General features: G+C 42.8%; 1 protein-coding gene across 2 annotated transcripts in view; it reads right to left on the bottom strand.

The window, feature by feature from the left end:
* The window catches only part of LOC111967633 (glycine receptor subunit alpha-4), a 100,411-nt gene that overhangs the window by 58,428 nt on the left and 24,887 nt on the right, over nt 1-17,096 (bottom strand). The gene's annotated exons all lie outside the window — the stretch shown is intronic.

Raw genomic sequence — 17,096 nt, 5'->3', positions numbered from 1 at the left:
TGTGTGTGTGTGTGTGTGTGTGTGTGTGTGTGTGTATCCCACAACTGTTCCGAGGGAGTAAAAGATGTTAGGGACAATATAGGATGATTCACAATAATTGTTTGCTAATATAATAATTGCTTGCCATAGTGTAATTTTGATAATGGTGAAACTGGTATAAAAGGTAAAACTCCTTTGCATAAATTGCCTACATTACTACAAATATTAAAAGCGAATTATGGAAAATAAGATAAACAGGATTTTAAAAATGTATATTTATATTTATTTATATTTATAACTCGGGATGAGGAGGGGTTTTAGTGGGTGGAATAGTGGGGACCAATTGGAGGTTTACTTAGTAGATATGCAAATATCATGGTATAGCTTTATAGACACTCAATCATCATGTTACTTTTTAATGGTTCGTTTACAAACATATATTTTGATAAATAGAATTGAAACTTGTGTCTCATTATGGTAGGTGGTGAAATAAGTATAGCCAGTTATAATTGTAATGGCTTAGCAGATAAGAAGAAAAGACGATCAGTATTTTCCTGGCTAAAAGAGAAGGAATATAATATCTATTGATTACAGGAAACTCATTCAACACTTTTAGATGAAGTTTTGAGGAAAAAGGACTGGGGGGGGCGAAATATATTTCTCCCAAGAGCAAAGAAATTCAAAAGGGGTGATGATATTAATTAATAGTCATTTTGATCCAAATATGCAAAATTGTCCAAAACAGATCATGAAGGTAGACGGATTATTTTAAATATGTTTTTGGACAATAAACAGATATGACTTATTAACCTATATGGTCCAAATAATGATGATCCAAGCTTCTTTGAAATATATTTCAGAATTTATCAACTCTACAAGCAACATTAGACTCTATTATTATGGTGGGAGATTTTATTACAGTTTTTAATACCTCTATGGACCGTAAAGGAAATCACACTACAAACTATCACCCTCAGGCACGTAAAGAAATCATGAATGTCATGGATATATTGGAATTAGTGGATATATGGAGGCTAAAATACCCTGATCTAGTGAGATATACATGGCGGAGGCTTAATCAAGCTAGTCATCTTGATTACTTTCTTATGTCATTTTCTCTGGCACCAAACGTTTAAAAAGTGTTGATAGGGGACAGAATGCGGTTGGATCATCACATAATTGGCATATATATTACTCAGAATTTCCACATGGGCGAGGATATTGGAAATGTAATCAAAGCCTACTGGATGATAACTTGTTTATAACGAGGACAGAAGAATTTATAACTGACATTCTCCGACATAACATAGGTACAGCAGAACCCTTTATTGTATGGGAAACTTTTAAATGTGCCTTTAGAGGCCATGCAATTCAGTACCTATCTATAAAACAAAAGCAATTCAGAGCAAAAGAGTCCATATTAACAAAGGAAATTGAAGGACTAACAGTACAGTTAGATAGCAATAAAAACTGTACCATAGAGGCACATAATAAGTTAGAGGAAAAACAAAAAGAAATAGAGGAAGTTATTCAAGAAAGATCCAGTGTAATATATTATAAAAATAAAGCGAACTGGATGGGATATTGGGAAATTGCACCAATTTTTTTTCTATCTTCAATATAGATATGCTACCAATTTTTATTTATTGAAACTTGTTACAAATGATGGAGTCATGCATGATTCACCAAATTATATTTTGAAAGAGGAAGTAAAGTACTTTAAGAATATGTTTTCGTTTCAGTCTCCTCCATCTCCACTAACCGAAGCTAATTGTTTGGATTTTTTCCTAATAGTAATGTAAAATTACAGAGGAGGATCTTCTTGATGCAGTTAAAGGCTGGGAAAACTCCAGGGCTGGATGGCATACCAGTGGAAGTATACCAAACTTTTTTTTGATATACTCAGTGTACCATTATTAGCATGTTTTAACCACTCCTATATAAACGGTAGATTATCGGACATGCAACAAGGTCTGATCTCATTATTACTGAAACAGGATCCAAGTGGTATATATAAAGATCCAGTCCATTTAAAACATTTGAGGCACTTCAGTGTTGTGATGCAAATGTTCTAGCTAAATGCTTGGCGCATAGAATTTAAAAGGTATTGTCAGATATTACTCAACCGAATCAGACAGGTTTTTTACATGGATGATACATTGGAGATAATTTAAGACAAGTACTGGAAACGATAGAATACTATGAAACATCGGGGAAACCAGGCCTGGTTTTCATAGCTGATTTTGAAAAGGCTTTTGATAAAGTACAACTAGAGTTTCTATATAAATACCTAGAATATTTCAATTTTGAAGAATCTCTTATAAAATGGGTTAAAGTTATGTATAGTAACCCTAGGTTTAAAATAGTAAATAATGGCTAGATCTCAGAATGTTTTAAACTGTCAAGAGGAGTAAAACAAGGTTGTCCACTATTGGCATATCTATTTATTATTGCCATCAAAATATTAGCTGTTAAAATTAGATCCAACAATAATATTAAGGGATTAGAAATCCGTGGCTTAAAAACAAAGGTGTCATTGTATGCTGATGATTCATGTTTTCTTTTAAAACCACAATTAGAATCCCTCCACAGCCTCATAGAGGATCTAGATACTTTTGCTAACCTCTCTGGATTAAAACCAAATGATGATAAGTGTTCTATTGTCACGTTCCTGACCTATTGTTCCTTTTTCTGTTATTTATTTAGTTGGTCAGGGCGTGATTTGGGGTGGGTTGTCTTTGTGTGTTTTTGTTTAGTCTAGGGGTGTTGTATGTGTATGGGGTAGAGAAGAGTGAGGTTGTCTAGTTATGTCTATGGCTGCCTAGATTGGGTCTCAATCAGAGACAGCTGTCATTCATTGTCTCTGATTGGGAGCCATATTTAAGGCAGCCATAGGCAGTAGGYTTTTGTGGGTAGTTGTCTATGTTGAACGTTTGTTGCTTGTCTGTGCACTTACGTCATTTAGCTTCACGGTCGTTTGTTGTTTTGTTAGTTTGTATATAGTGTTCGTTTTGTGTTTTCTCTCTTCTCAATAAAAGAAGATGTATTTTGCACACGCTGCGCCTTGGTCCAATCTCTGTCAAGACGACGATCGTGACATCTATAGTACGTACTGGATCACAAAAAAATTCTACTTTTACATTACCATGTAGTTTACCAATAAAATGCTCTGACGGGGATGTGGACATACTCGGTTAACAAATCCCGAAAGAAAGAAATGATTCCACTCCAATAAATGTTTATAGAAAGTTAGCAAAAATAGATAAGATCTTGCTACCATAGAAAGGAAAATACCTTTCTATTTGTGGAAAAATCACCCAATATCACAGTTTGCCTATTTGCTTATGGTTTTACCTACACCTAGTGACCTGATTTTTAATACTTATGTCAAGCAAAAAAATGCTAATTAATTACTTAAAAATCATACAATGTGATTTTCTGGAATTTTGTTTTAGATTCCGTCTCTCACAGTTGAAGTGTACCTATGATAAAAATTACAGACCTATACATGCTTTGTAAGTAGGAAAACCTGCAAAATCGGCAGTGTATCAAATACGTGTTCTCCCCACTGTATGTCACACATACAGCTAACACAGACATATGGAAATGTCTACTCTACCCAAAATTACAAACAACTAATTGCAGCATTACAACAAAAATGGAAGAGGCAAGAAGAAGGGGGGGGGAGTAAGGAACGTGTCTGTCGGCCCTGCATTATGGTTAAATAAAATTTTGATTAATAAAAACATATACCAATTTCATTTAAGGACCAAAAATTTGACAGCTGTGCCATATAAATTGCAAAATAGTTGGGAAGAGATTTTCGATGTACCGATTCCATGGCACATGGTTTATGAACTGACACGGAAAAGAACGCCGGATTCAAAACTTTGAATTTTTCTATTTAAAATATTATGCAAAAGAATTCTTGCAACCAGTAGAATGTTTGGGTATATATGGGTGATACAATCTTCACAGCTCTGAAGATTTTGCTGCGAGGAGGCAAAGTCATTAGATCATTTATTTTGGTACTGTCCATACGTAGCTCGTTTTTGGTCACAGGTCCAGGAATGGCTGTAAAATTGCAACATTTACCTGGAACTAACGCTGCAGATAGCAATACTTGGTGATTTGAAAAGTCATAGTCAATCAATCAATAATATAATAATTATTTTAGAAAAAAAGTATATCTTTAATTTACAATCTGTAGAAGCTTTGAGAATAGAAAGGTTCAGTACTTTTGTGAAGCATCACAGCACAGTTGAAAAATATATAGCAAATAGAAATTCAAAATGGATGGTGTTAAGAGATAGATGGGAGAGGTTGAATGGAGCTGAAGGGTGGGACTAATAACAACAAGATAACCAATGTAAAACATACGGGGTCAGTAAAATGTATATACAGTAGGTTCAGACATTTTGTGAAATAGCACAGTTACAAATAGAAATCAAACTGGATTGACATCAGAAATAGAACGACTACAAACAAACAAAATATAACTATTGTAAAATATATTGTGTCTGTAAAATGTGTATAATATGTATAAACTGAAGGTAGAAGCCTAAGTGTTGTTGTTTATTAGTTTAGTCCAATTGGGGGAAGGGTGGTAGGGCTTGCAGGGAATAATAAAGGTATATTCTAAAAAAAAAAGTGTGTATATGTTTGTACAGTGCCTTGTGAAAGTACAGTGGTTCCTCCTTTAAAAGTTGCGTCATACTGTGGTACACCCATTCTGTGGCACGTCATATAATTTTCATCCATTTCTTCTGTTACTGTAAGTTATTGCTAGTTTGACCACCAGAGGGCATCTTTGAGAAGCATTTGATAGTATTCCGTATTGGCATTACCAGAGAGTTTAAAACCTTTTTTGTAATAACCTAGTATATGGGATTGATTTTAAGAAACAATATTATGGTGTTTCCATTCAGAGAAAATTGTCAATTTGTAAATTCAGACCGTTTCGCTCTCGGAGTGCACACTGGACGTTCGGGCCAAGGAGTATGGTTGATTTGAGGGTTCTGGCAGTCAAGCACCCAAGCTAACGTTGGCTAGCTACTTCCAGACACAAATGAGACCACTCTGATCATTTTACTCGCCCTAGCAGAGCTGGTAAGGCAGTTTTCGTGTTAACCAGAGCCTTGGTGACCGTAAATGTGCTGCTGGAAACAATTTAATTACGCTTTTTTCCTGATGTTTACTGACACCGGCCATATTCAACGGGTGTTGAGCGCTCGTAAAGTAATTATTCTGCGTTCTGGTACACTCAGACGAGAGTGCACTGAAATCTGTGTAGATAGTAGGCTGGAGACATGAATTTTTTAACGCTATTTTTTGATAAAAACTAGTTCATTGCATCCACCGTGGAGTCCAGTTTCATAATTTGACCACATTTCCCAGCTGCTTGCCGTCACTTTGAAAAAATCGCAAAAAAACAGGCCTTATTTTAGTGCATTTTTCACCCTGCCAGTTCCTATTAGTTCTATTCACCACTGTAGCACCAACTCGCCTTCCGAACGTTCTATTCACAGCTTATTGTTCAACGTCACAATGACTGCTTCGCTATTGTTGGCAATGATACCTGCTCACGTTGTTTTATAGTTAAAATGTAAACAACAAAATGTAAACAACAATAATTATATTGGAACTCTGCGATCTTCCCATTGTTTCCTATAGGGGAAATATAAGCATGTCTGTCTATTTCGCCAAATATCTCGCAATGTGTATATTTAGATTTTTTTCTAGTCGGGTGTAACCGGTGTGAAATGGCTAGCTAGTTAGCAGGATGCATGCTAATAGTGTTTCAATCAGTGACGTCACCCGTTCTGAGACCTTGAAGAAGTTGTTCCCCTTGCTCTGCGGCTTTTGTGGAGCGATGGGTAACAATGCTTCATGGGTGGCTGTTGTCTATGTGTGCAGAGGGTCCCTGGTTCGAGCCCAGGTAGGGGCGAGGAGAGGGACGGTAGCAAAATTGTTACACTGACACCAATTTTAATCAGGAGAATCTCCTCTTTGTAATTATGTAAGTCAGGGCAGCGAGCTTGTTCGTCATCGATCGCTAGACCAGAAATAGTCTAACATTAACTAACATATTCCTCTCAATTGTAAATGTTTTGCTTGACTCGTTATGACATTATAACAACTTACATCTGGTTCCACCGTAATGTTTACTCATCCATTTTGTTGAAGAACGCCACAAGGTGGCTCACGTCAAAATGTGTCATTGGAACCACTCGATATGATTGGTCATATAAAAACCTTGGGACCCAAATGCATAATGAGTGCTCTAACTCCCCCTTGTGGTGGTCTGGAGCAATGAAGCCGTGACACTGGGTACCTCTAAGTCCCACAGTGAAAGCTCGCAACTTTAAAGGAGGAACCACTGTATTCACCCCCCTTGGCATTTTCCTATTTTCCTATTTTGTTGCCTTACAACCCCATCATTAAGTTTCCCGACAACGATGAGACAGCCTATAGGGAGGAGGTCAGAGATCTGGCCATGTGGTGCCAGGATAACAACCTCTCCCCCAACGTGATCAAGACAAAGGAGATGATTGTGGACTACAGGAAAAGGAGGACTGAACACGTCCCCATTCTCATCGACAGGCTGTAGTGTAGCAGGTTGAGAGCTTCAAGTTCCTTGGTGTCCACATCACCAACAACCTATCATGGTCCAAACACACCAAGACAGTCGTGAAGAGGGCACGACAAAGCAAATTTCCCCTCAGGGGACTGAAAAGATTTGGCATGGGGCCTCAGATCCTCAAATAGTTCAACAGTTGCACCATTGAGAGCATCCTGATTGATTGCATCACTGCCGGGCATGGCAACTGCTCAGCTTCTGACCGCAAGGCACTACAGAGGGTAGTGACTACGGCCCAGTATATCACTGGAGCCAAGCTTCCTGTCATCCAGGACCTCTATACCAGGCAGTGTCAGAGGAAGGCCCTAAAAATTGTCAAAGACTCTAGCCACCCTAGTCATAGACTGTTCTCTCTGCTACCACACGGCATGCGGTACCGGAGCACCAAGTCTAGGTCCAAAAGGCTTCTTAACAGCTACCCCCAAGCCGTAAGACTCCTGAACAGCTAATCAAATGGCTACCCAGACTATTTGCGTTGCCCTCCCCCCTATTTTACTCTGCTGCTACTCTCTCTTAATTATCTATCTATCACTTTAACTCTACCTACTTGTACAATACTGTTCAAAAGTTTGGGGTCACTTAGAAATGTCCTTGTTTTTGAAAGAGAAGCACATTTTTTTGTCCATTAAAATAACATAGATCAGAAATATAGTGTAGATGCTGTTAATGTTGTAAATGACTATTGTAGCTGGAAATGGCTGATTTTGAATGGAATATCTACATAGGCGTACAGAGGCCCATTATCAGCAATCATCACTCCTGTGTTCCAATGGCACGTTGTGCTAGCTAATCCAAGTTCATCATTTTAAAAGTCTAATTGATCATTAGAAAACCCTTTTGCAATTATGTTAGCACAGCTGAAAACTGTTGTATTGATTAAAGAAGCAATAAAACTGGCCTTCTTTAGACTAGTTGAGTATCTGGAGCATCAGCATTTATGGGTTCGATTACAGGCTCAAAATGGCCAGAAACAAATAACTTTCTTCAGAAAGCTGGTGACGTTCATAGCAGGAGCTATCAATAGCACTGCTAAAATAGAGTCTACAACAGAGAGGATTAAGCTAATAGTGAAAGCTGCTGGGAGACATCTGAGTATGACAGGGTTGACATGGGAAGAGGTTCCAGATTACCTCAATCAGCCGAGGGTGGAGTCATGTATTACAGGATCGTAGTTATGGTGGTAGTACTACAATGGAATGCTCGAAGCCTGTTGGCTAATGGGCAGGAGTTCAAGGAGTTCATTGTAGATATGCCAGCTAAGCCTGATAGGATTTGTGTGCACAAAACATGGCTCAAACCGATTTTGGAGTTTATCATACAGGGATATGTGGTGGTTCGTAGGGACAGAGATGTAGGGGGAGGGGGGTGTGCCACCTTCATAAAGCAAAGACTTCCCTACAGGATGCTAGGCAAAGGTATTGAACAGGAATATGTGGTGGTGGAGGTGTGGTTGAGAGGATGTGTGATAGTGGTAGTGAAGTACTATAATAGATTGAAATGGCAAAGTGATGGAAAATCTGATAGAAATGAAAGATCTGGTGTGCCTGAATGATGGCCGATGGACCAGGATTGATGTAGCCACAGGGAAAGAGTCTGCCTTGGACCTCACTCTGGTATCTAGTGCGATGGCAGGAATCTGTGAGTGGTAGGTATGGGAGGAGCGAGCGGTCGCATTCGCGCTTTGGTCCGCAGGTAGTATAACTTTTCATTACATTTCATTACATTTCATTATAGTACAACGGTTTGATTTGTCTAATCTTAGCAATTTCTTCTTAGCTAGCTACATAGCCGTCTTTGTATCAAAGATAGTTGCGTAATTATCGTATTTCGTCGTCCTAACGCAGTCTACACTGCTATCTGCCCAGCAGCTAGCCAGCTAGCAAACGTCCACCGTCTACCGAATAGCAGCACTGTAGCAACTATTACACTCAACTGAACGACTTGATTAGTGTAGTGTTAGCTAGCTACATAGTTGTCTTTTGCTGGCTTCGTATCCAAGATAATTGTGTAGTTAGAGTGTGTAGTTTTAGAGTGATTATCTTAATTTACCGAGGTTAGCTAGCCAGCTATTTGTCGTCCTTAACGTAGGAGACACTGCTAGCTAGCAAAAGCTAGCCAACGTCTACCGAATAGAACTTCCGCACTCAACAACCCGGTCGCATTCCGCTTCGCTCCACAGGTAGTATCACATTTCATTTCATTTCATTACAGTACAACGGTTTGATTTGTTTGATCGTAGCTAGCTACACAGCTAGCACATAGCCTTTATAAAATAATTGTGTAGTCTAGAGCATTTTCTAGGTTAGCTAGCCAGCTACTGTCGTTCTTTTAACGCAACGTAACGTAATCAACACTGCTAGCTAGCCAGCTAGCCCCGAATAGCAGCACTGTAAAACTATTACACTCAACGGAACGACTTGATTGTTATAGTGTCAACAACGCAGCCACTGCCAGCTAGCCTACAAAGTCAACAACGCAGCCACTGCCAGCTAGCCTACTTCAGCAGTACTGTATCATCTTAATCATTTTAGTCAATAAGATTCTTGCTACGTAAGCTTAACTTTCTGAACATTCGAGACGCGTAGTCCACTTGTCATTCCAATCTCCTTTGCATTAGCGTAGTCTCTTCTGTAGCCTGTCAACTATGTGTCTGTCTATCCCTGTTCTCTCCTCTCTGCACAGACCATACAAACGCTCCCACACGCGTGGCCGCGGCCACCCTAATCTGGTGGTCCAGCGCGCACGACCCACGTGGAGTTCCAGGTCTCCGGTAGCCTCTGGAACTGCCGATCTGCGCCAACAAGGCAGAGTTCATCTCAGCCTATGCCTCCCTCCAGTCCTCGACTTCTTGACACTGACGGAAACATGGATCACCACAGATAACACTTCTACTCCTACTGCTCTCTCTTCGTCCGCCCACGTGTTCTCGCACACCCCGAGAGCTTCTGGTCAGCGGGCTGGTGGCACCGGGATCCTCATCTCTCCCAAGGGGTCATTCTCTCTTTCTCCCCTTACCCATCTGTCTATCGCCTCCTTTGAATTCCATGCTGTCACAGTTACAGCCCTTTCAAGCTTAACATCCTTATCATTTATCGCCCTCCAGGTTCCCTCGGAGAGTTCATCAATGAGCTTGATGCCTTGATAAGCTCCTTTCCCGAGGACGGCTCACCTCTCACAGTTCTGGGCGACTTTAACCTCCCCACGTCTACCTTTGACTCATTCCTCTCTGCCTCCTTCTTTCCACTCCTCTCCTCTTTTGACTCACCCTCTCACCTTCCCCCCCTACTCACAAAGGCAGGCAAAACGCTCGACCTCATCTTTACTAGATGCTGTTCTTCCACTAACCTCATTGCAACTCCCCTCCAAGTCTCCGACCACTACCTTGTATCCTTTTCCCTCTCGCTCTCATCCAACACTTCCCACACTGCCCCTACTCGGATGGTATCGCGCCGTCCCAACCTTCGCTCTCTCTCCCCGCTACCTCTCCTTCTTCCATCCTATCATCTCTTCCCTCTGCTCAAACCTTCTCCAACCTATCTCCTGATTCTGCCTCCTCAACCCTCCTCTCCTCCCTTTCTGCATCCTTTGACTCTCTATGTCCCCTATCCTCCAGGCCGGCTCGGTCCTCCCCTCCCGCTCCGTGGCTCGACGACTCATTGCGAGCTCACAGAACAGGGCTCCGGGCAGCCGAGCGGAAATGGAGGAAAACTCGCCTCCCTGCGGACCTGGCATCCTTTCACTCCTCCTCTCTACATTTTCCTCTTCTGTCTCTGCTGCTAAAGCCACTTTCTACCACTCTAAATTCCAAGCATCTCCTCTAACCCTAGGAAGCTCTTTGCCACCTTCTCCTCCCTCCTGAATTCCTCCCCCCCTCCCCCCCCCCTCCTCCCTCTCTGCAGATGACTTCGTCAACCATTTTGAAAAGAAGGTCGACGACATCCGATCCTCGTTGCTAAGTCAAACGACACCGCTGGTTCTGCTCACACTGCCCTACCCTGTGCTCTGACCTCTTTCTCCCCTCTCTCTCCAGATGAAATCTCGCGTCTTGTGACGGCCGGCCGCCAACAACCTGCCCGCTTGACCCTATCCCCTCCTCTCTTCTCCAGACCATTTCCGGAGACCTTCTCCCTTACCTCACCTCGCTCATCAACTCATCCCTGACCGCTGGCTACGTCCCTTCCGTCTTCAAGAGAGCGAGAGTTGCACCCCTTCTGAAAAAACCTACACTCGATCCCTCCGATGTCAACAACTACAGACCAGTATCCCTTTCTTTCTTTCTCTCCAAAACTCTTGAACGTGCCGTCCTTGGCCAGCTCTCCCGCTATCTCTCTCAGAATGACCTTCTATCCAAATCAGTCAGGTTTCAAGACTAGTCATTCAACTGAGACTGCTCTTCTCTGTATACGGAGGCGCTCCGCACTGCTAAGACTAACTCTCTCTCCTCTGCTCTCATCCTTCTAGACCTATCGGCTGCCTTCGATACTGTGAACCATCAGATCCTCCTCTCCACCCTCTCCGAGTTGGGCATCTCCGGCGCGGCCCACGCTTGGATTGCGTCCTACCTGACAGGTCGCTCCTACCAGGTGGCGTGGCGAGAATCTGTCTCCTCACCACGTGCTCTCACCACTGGTCCCCCAGGGCCTGTTCTAGGCCTCTCCTATTCTCGCTATACACCAAGTCACTTGGCTCTGTCATAACCTCACATGGTCTCTCCTATCATTGCTATGCAGACGACACACAACTAATCTTCTCCTTTCCCCCTTCTGATGACCAGGTGGCGAATCGCATCTCTGCATGTCTGGCAGACTATATCAGTGTGGATGACGGATCACCACCTCAAGCTGAACCTCGGCAAGACGAGCTGCTCTTCCTCCCGGGGAAGGACTGCCCGTTCCATGATCTCGCCATCACGTGACAACTCCATTGTGTCCTCCTCCCAGAGCGCTAAGAACCTTGGCGTGATCCTGGACAACACCCTGTCGTTCTCAACTAACATCAAGGCGGTGGCCCGTTCCTGTAGGTTCATGCTCTACAACATCCGCAGAGTACGACCCTGCCTCACACAGGAAGCGGCGCAGGTCCTAATCCAGGCACTTGTCATCTCCCGTCTGGATTACTGCAACTCGCTGTTGGCTGGCTCCCTGCCTGTGCCATTAAACCCCTACAACTCATCCAGAACGCCGCAGCCCGTCTGGTGTTCAACCTTCCCAAGTTCTCTCACGTCACCCCGCTCCTCCGCTCTCTCCACTGGCTTCCAGTTGAAGCTCGCATCCGCTACAAGACCATGGTGCTTGCCTACGGAGCTGTGAGGGGAACGGCACCTCAGTACCTCCAGGCTCTGATCAGGCCCTACACCCAAACAAGGGCACTGCGTTCATCCACCTCTGGCCTGCTCGCCTCCCTACCACTGAGGAAGTACAGTTCCCGCTCAGCCCAGTCAAAACTGTTCGCTGCTCTGGCCCCCCAATGGTGGAACAAACTCCCTCACGACGCCAGGACAGCGGAGTCAATCACCACCTTCCGGAGACACCTGAAACCCCACCTCTTTAAGGAATACCTAGGATAGATAAAAGTAATCCTTCTCCCCCCCCCCCCCCCCTTAAAAGATTTAGATGCACTATTGTAAAGTGGCTGTTCCACTGGATGTCATAAGGTGAATGCACCAATTTGTAAGTCGCTCTGGATAAGAGCGTCTGCTAAATGACTTAAATGTAAATGTAAATGAGTCGACAGTAGGGAGTGATCATTACCACATAGTATGCACAGTAGGCCGAAAGGAGGAGGAGGTGTCAGTGGATGAGGTAGGAAGGTAGGTGTTGGGAAGGGCAAAGTGGGATCAGTTTCAGGAGCTGAGTGAGCAGGTGATGGCTCGGGTGGATAGGAGAGGGGATATGGATAGTATGAATAACTGGGTGAGAACAGCATTGGTGGGGGCATAACTTCCAACATCTGATTCAATATAAGCAGGCCCAGGCCCTGGTGAGGAGAACTATCCGTCAGGCAAAGAGGTCATATTGGCGTTGATCTGTGACACCATTGGAAGGGCGATATCTGTGAGAGAAGTGTGGGGGATGATTAAGAGGATGAGTAGGGTCAGAAGGTAGTGGGATGATCCAGTGTTGACGAGTGGGAAGGATGTGGCAGTAACAGGTGAGGAGAAGGCAGAGATGATGGCTAAAGAGTTTGTCCAAGTACATAGCTCTGAAAATTTGTCAGAGGAGGGGCAAAGGGGGAGAGAGAGAACGAGAGAGGAACATCCTGGAGTGCTGGATAGGAAGGACGATGTAAATGATGCGTTGAATGCACCATGGCAGAAGTGAAAATGGCAATAGGTAAGGCTGGGTTAACTTCACCTGGGAAAGATGAGGTGTGCTATGTTATGTTGGCCCATCTTAGTGATGAGGCACTGGGTAAGGTATTGGTGTTGTACAACAGAATGTGGGAGAAGGGGAAACTACCAGGCAGTAGTGGTACCAATCCGTAAACCAGGTGATAAGGGAATTATATGCTTATGGGTAATGACTAAAATATTCCACCCTGAAACCATATAATTGTATGAAATGTATTAGAATCATAAAACTATAATCTGATGTGTGTAGTTTTAGTTAGAATTAGAACAAGGACCTTTTGTTCCTTTTTAGTATGTAAGCATGAAACATGTTGCAGATTAAAGAAACAATGTATCTGTGTTGTGGAAAAATACCGACTGTCTGAGCAAGGCGTAGCTTAAGATTTGAACTTGTTTTTGTGTGTGTTATAAAGACTGTGTTTGTATAATGGACTTTAGAACGTTCTCGTGATTAAACTGTACTAACCTTTTGCATAAAGCTGAGTCTTTGCCTAATTATTATTATACCCATGGTATATAAATGTTTTTTGTGTATGCTTGATCTTGTGTATTCTGAACTATAACTCATATATTCTGATCATTTCCTCAATCTCCCAGATGTCGTTTTTCCAAATATACCAAGTTTTGGCATGTAAGAATCATGTAATTACACATGAATAGCAGTTACTTTTGGCTATGTCTATTTAGGCGGAAATCTACATTTTGCCATTACATTTAAGAGGTTAGATAAGTATTCAACCCCCTGAGTCAAGACAAGCTAGAATCACCTTTGGCTGCGATTACAGCTGTGAGTCTTCCTGGGTAAGTCTCTAAGACATTTGTACATCTGGATTGTACAATATTTGCCCATTATTCTTTAAATTATTCAAGCTCTGTCAAGTTGGTTGTTGGTCATTGCTAGACAGCTATGTTTTATGTCTTGTAAAAGATTTTCAAGACGATTTGTCTTAAATGGAAATTACTCAATGTTTACAACTGGATTGAACTCTACCCTGTGGATCACGACAGCGGGGTTTGAAGGCTTCTAGCAGGGTTGCGTCCCAAATGGCACCCTATTCCCGACAACCGACAGTGCACTACTTTTAAAGTGCACTATATAGGCAATAGGGTGCCATTCAGAACGCACGCCTGATATACAGCCAGCTCTGCTCAGCCCTCAGTTTTCAGATATCTCCTGTCTCGCCTGTCTTCCTGTCCTCTACGTATTCAACACACCTTCCCACACGTCTCAGAGATCTGATATCAGCACGTTTTGCCTTCTGTCAGTCTCGCTGAAGCACTGCTAGCACAGATCTCTGATCGAGAGGGATTTTGCTGGCTGTGAAAGATAGCTTTGATGTGTCTGTTTAGGGCCGGATATACGTCAGGAGCACAATGATAGGTCAGCCCTATACACACATTAACTGCCTTGCTCAAGGGCAGAACGGCAGATTTTTTGCCCACCTTGCCAACTCTTTGAAACGGCAACCTTTCCAGTTACTGGCACAATGCTAGGCTACCTGCCGCCCCCTAGACTACCCTAGACTACCTGCCGCTTGTATAGTCGTGGCCGAAAGTTTTGAGAATGACACAAATATTTTATTTCCACAAAGTTTGCTGTTTCAGTGTCTTTAGATATTTTTGTCAGATGTTACTATGGAATACTGAAGTATAATTACAAGCATGTCATAAGTGTCAAAGGCTCTTACTGACAATTACATGAAGTTGATGCAAAAAGTCAATATTTGCAGTGTTGACCCTTCTTTTTCAAGACCTCTGCAATCCACCCTGGCATGCTGTCAATTAACTTCTGGGCCAAATCCTGACTGATGGCAGACCATTCTTGCATAATCAATGCTTGGAGTTTGTCAGAATTTGTGGGTTTTTTGTTTGTCCATCCGCCTCTTGAGGATTGACCACAAGTTCTCAATGCGATTAAGGTCTGGGCAGTTTCCTGGCCATGGACCCAAAATATTCATGCTTTGTTCGCCGAGCCACTTAGTTATCACTTTTGCCTTATGGCAAGGTGCTCCATCATGCTGGAAAAGGCATTGTTCGTCACCAAGCTGTTCCTGGATGGTTGGGAGAAGTTGCTCTCGGAGGATGTGTTGGTACCATTCTTTATTCATGGCTGTGTTCTTAGGCAAAATTGTGAGTGAGCCCACTCCCTTGGCTGAGGATCAACCCCACACATGAATGGTCTCAGGATGCTTTACTGTTGGCATGACACAGGACTGATGGTAGCGCTCACCTTGTCTTCTCCGGACAAGCTTTTTTCCGGATGCCATCAGAGAAAAGTCCTCAGCTGTCCAAATCCTATACCTTTTGCAGAATATCAGTCTGTCCCTGATGTTTTTCCTGGAGAGAAGTGGCTTCTTTGCTGCCCTTCTTGACGCCAGGCCATCCTCCAAAAGTCTTCGCGTCACTGTGCTGCAGATGCACTCACACCTGCCTGCTGCCATTCCTGAGCAAGCTCTGTACTGGTGGTGCCCCAATCCCGCAGCTGAATCAACTTTAGGAGACGGCCCTGGCGCTTGCTGGACTTTTTGGGCGCCCTGAAGCCTTCTTCACAACAATTGAACCGCTCTCCTTGAAGTTCTTGATGATCCGATAAATGGTTGATTTAGGTGCAATCAATATCCTTGCCTGTGAAGCCCTTTTTGTGCAAAGCAATGATGACGGCACGTGTTTCCTTGCAGGTAACCATGATTGACAGAGGAAGAACAATGATTCCAAGCACCACCCTCCTTTTGAAGCTTCCAGTCTGTTATTCGAACTCAATCAGCATGACAGAGTGATCTCCAGCCTTGTCCTCGTCAACACTCACACCTGTGTTAATGAGAGAATCACTGACATGATGTCAGCTGGTCCTTTTGTGTCAGGGCTGAAATGCAGTGGAAATGTTTTTTGGGATTCAGTTCATTTGCATGGCAAAGAGGGACTTTGCAATTAATTGCAATTCATCTGATCACTCTTCATAACATTCTGGACTATATGCAAATTGCCATCATACAAACTGAGGCAGCAGACTTTGTGAAAATTAATATTTGTGTCATTCTCAAAACTTTTGGCCACGACTGTATACTCCATCTGGTGTTTACCATCTGCATTTGAACACTATGAGAATATCTACTCTGTTGTTCTATTTTCTCATCCATAGTGCATTAGATCGGATCTGATAATTGATTAAGCAAGTAGGCGACATCTTTTGTTGTTAGGCTAACATGCTTATTTTGTGTGTTTTCTCTTCATACTGTAACAAAAGTCATCGGGAGAAGGAGAGGAGGACCAAAGTGCAGCGTGGTACGTATCCATAATACTTTTAATCAAAAATGAATACACAAACAAAAATAACAAAACGACCAATGAACAGTTCTGACAGGTGCAACAAACACTAACCAGAAAATAACCACCCACAAACACAAGTGGGAAAACAGGCTACCTAAGTATGGCTCTCAATCGGAGACAACGATAGACAGCTGCCTCTGATTGAGAACCATACCAGGCCAAACACATAGAAACAGAAAACCTAGACCTACAACATAGAATACCCACCCACATCACACCCTGACCAAACTAAAAATAAAAACATACAAAGCAATCTACGGTCAGGGGGTGACACATAAGCAATATTTACAGCAGATGTTTGGGTTGATGTTGTCCTTTACGCCTGTGTTTTCACTAACCTTGCGGTAAGCAAAGCGGGTGTGATCAAACGTTGTCCGTATAATCTCACTGATCAAAGAAGCAGTGTGTTTCATGTTCGTAATCTATTCAAGGTAATGAAATGCAGCAATTAGAGAGGAGTAAGATTGGATTTTTGATGCAAGCTAACTGGATTGGTAAGTGGGTGAGATAATGAAGTTACTGTGTGTGTGTCAGCACAGATTCTCTCCCAGTGTGCACCTTCCCACCACTGACAAGACGCCACCTTGGTTTCAAATCCCCATTGGGAACTCTCACCTGCCCGGAAATCCCACACAATCCCACGGGAGGAGTCTACTGTATAATCAAAACCTGCAGTTTGCATTCCAAATGGCACTATTTCCCCTACATAGTGCACCACTTTTATAAATGTAGAGAACACGGAATAGGGTGCCATTTTGTACGCAAATGCACCATATATGAGTGAGATGATAAATGTCTTCC

The sequence above is a fragment of the Salvelinus sp. IW2-2015 genome, linkage group LG8, assembly GCF_002910315.2.
Source record: "Salvelinus sp. IW2-2015 linkage group LG8, ASM291031v2, whole genome shotgun sequence".
NCBI lineage: Eukaryota > Metazoa > Chordata > Actinopteri > Salmoniformes > Salmonidae > Salvelinus > Salvelinus sp. IW2-2015.
Note: the sequence above shows the minus strand (reverse complement) of the source record. Positions and strands in the feature narration are given on the sequence as shown.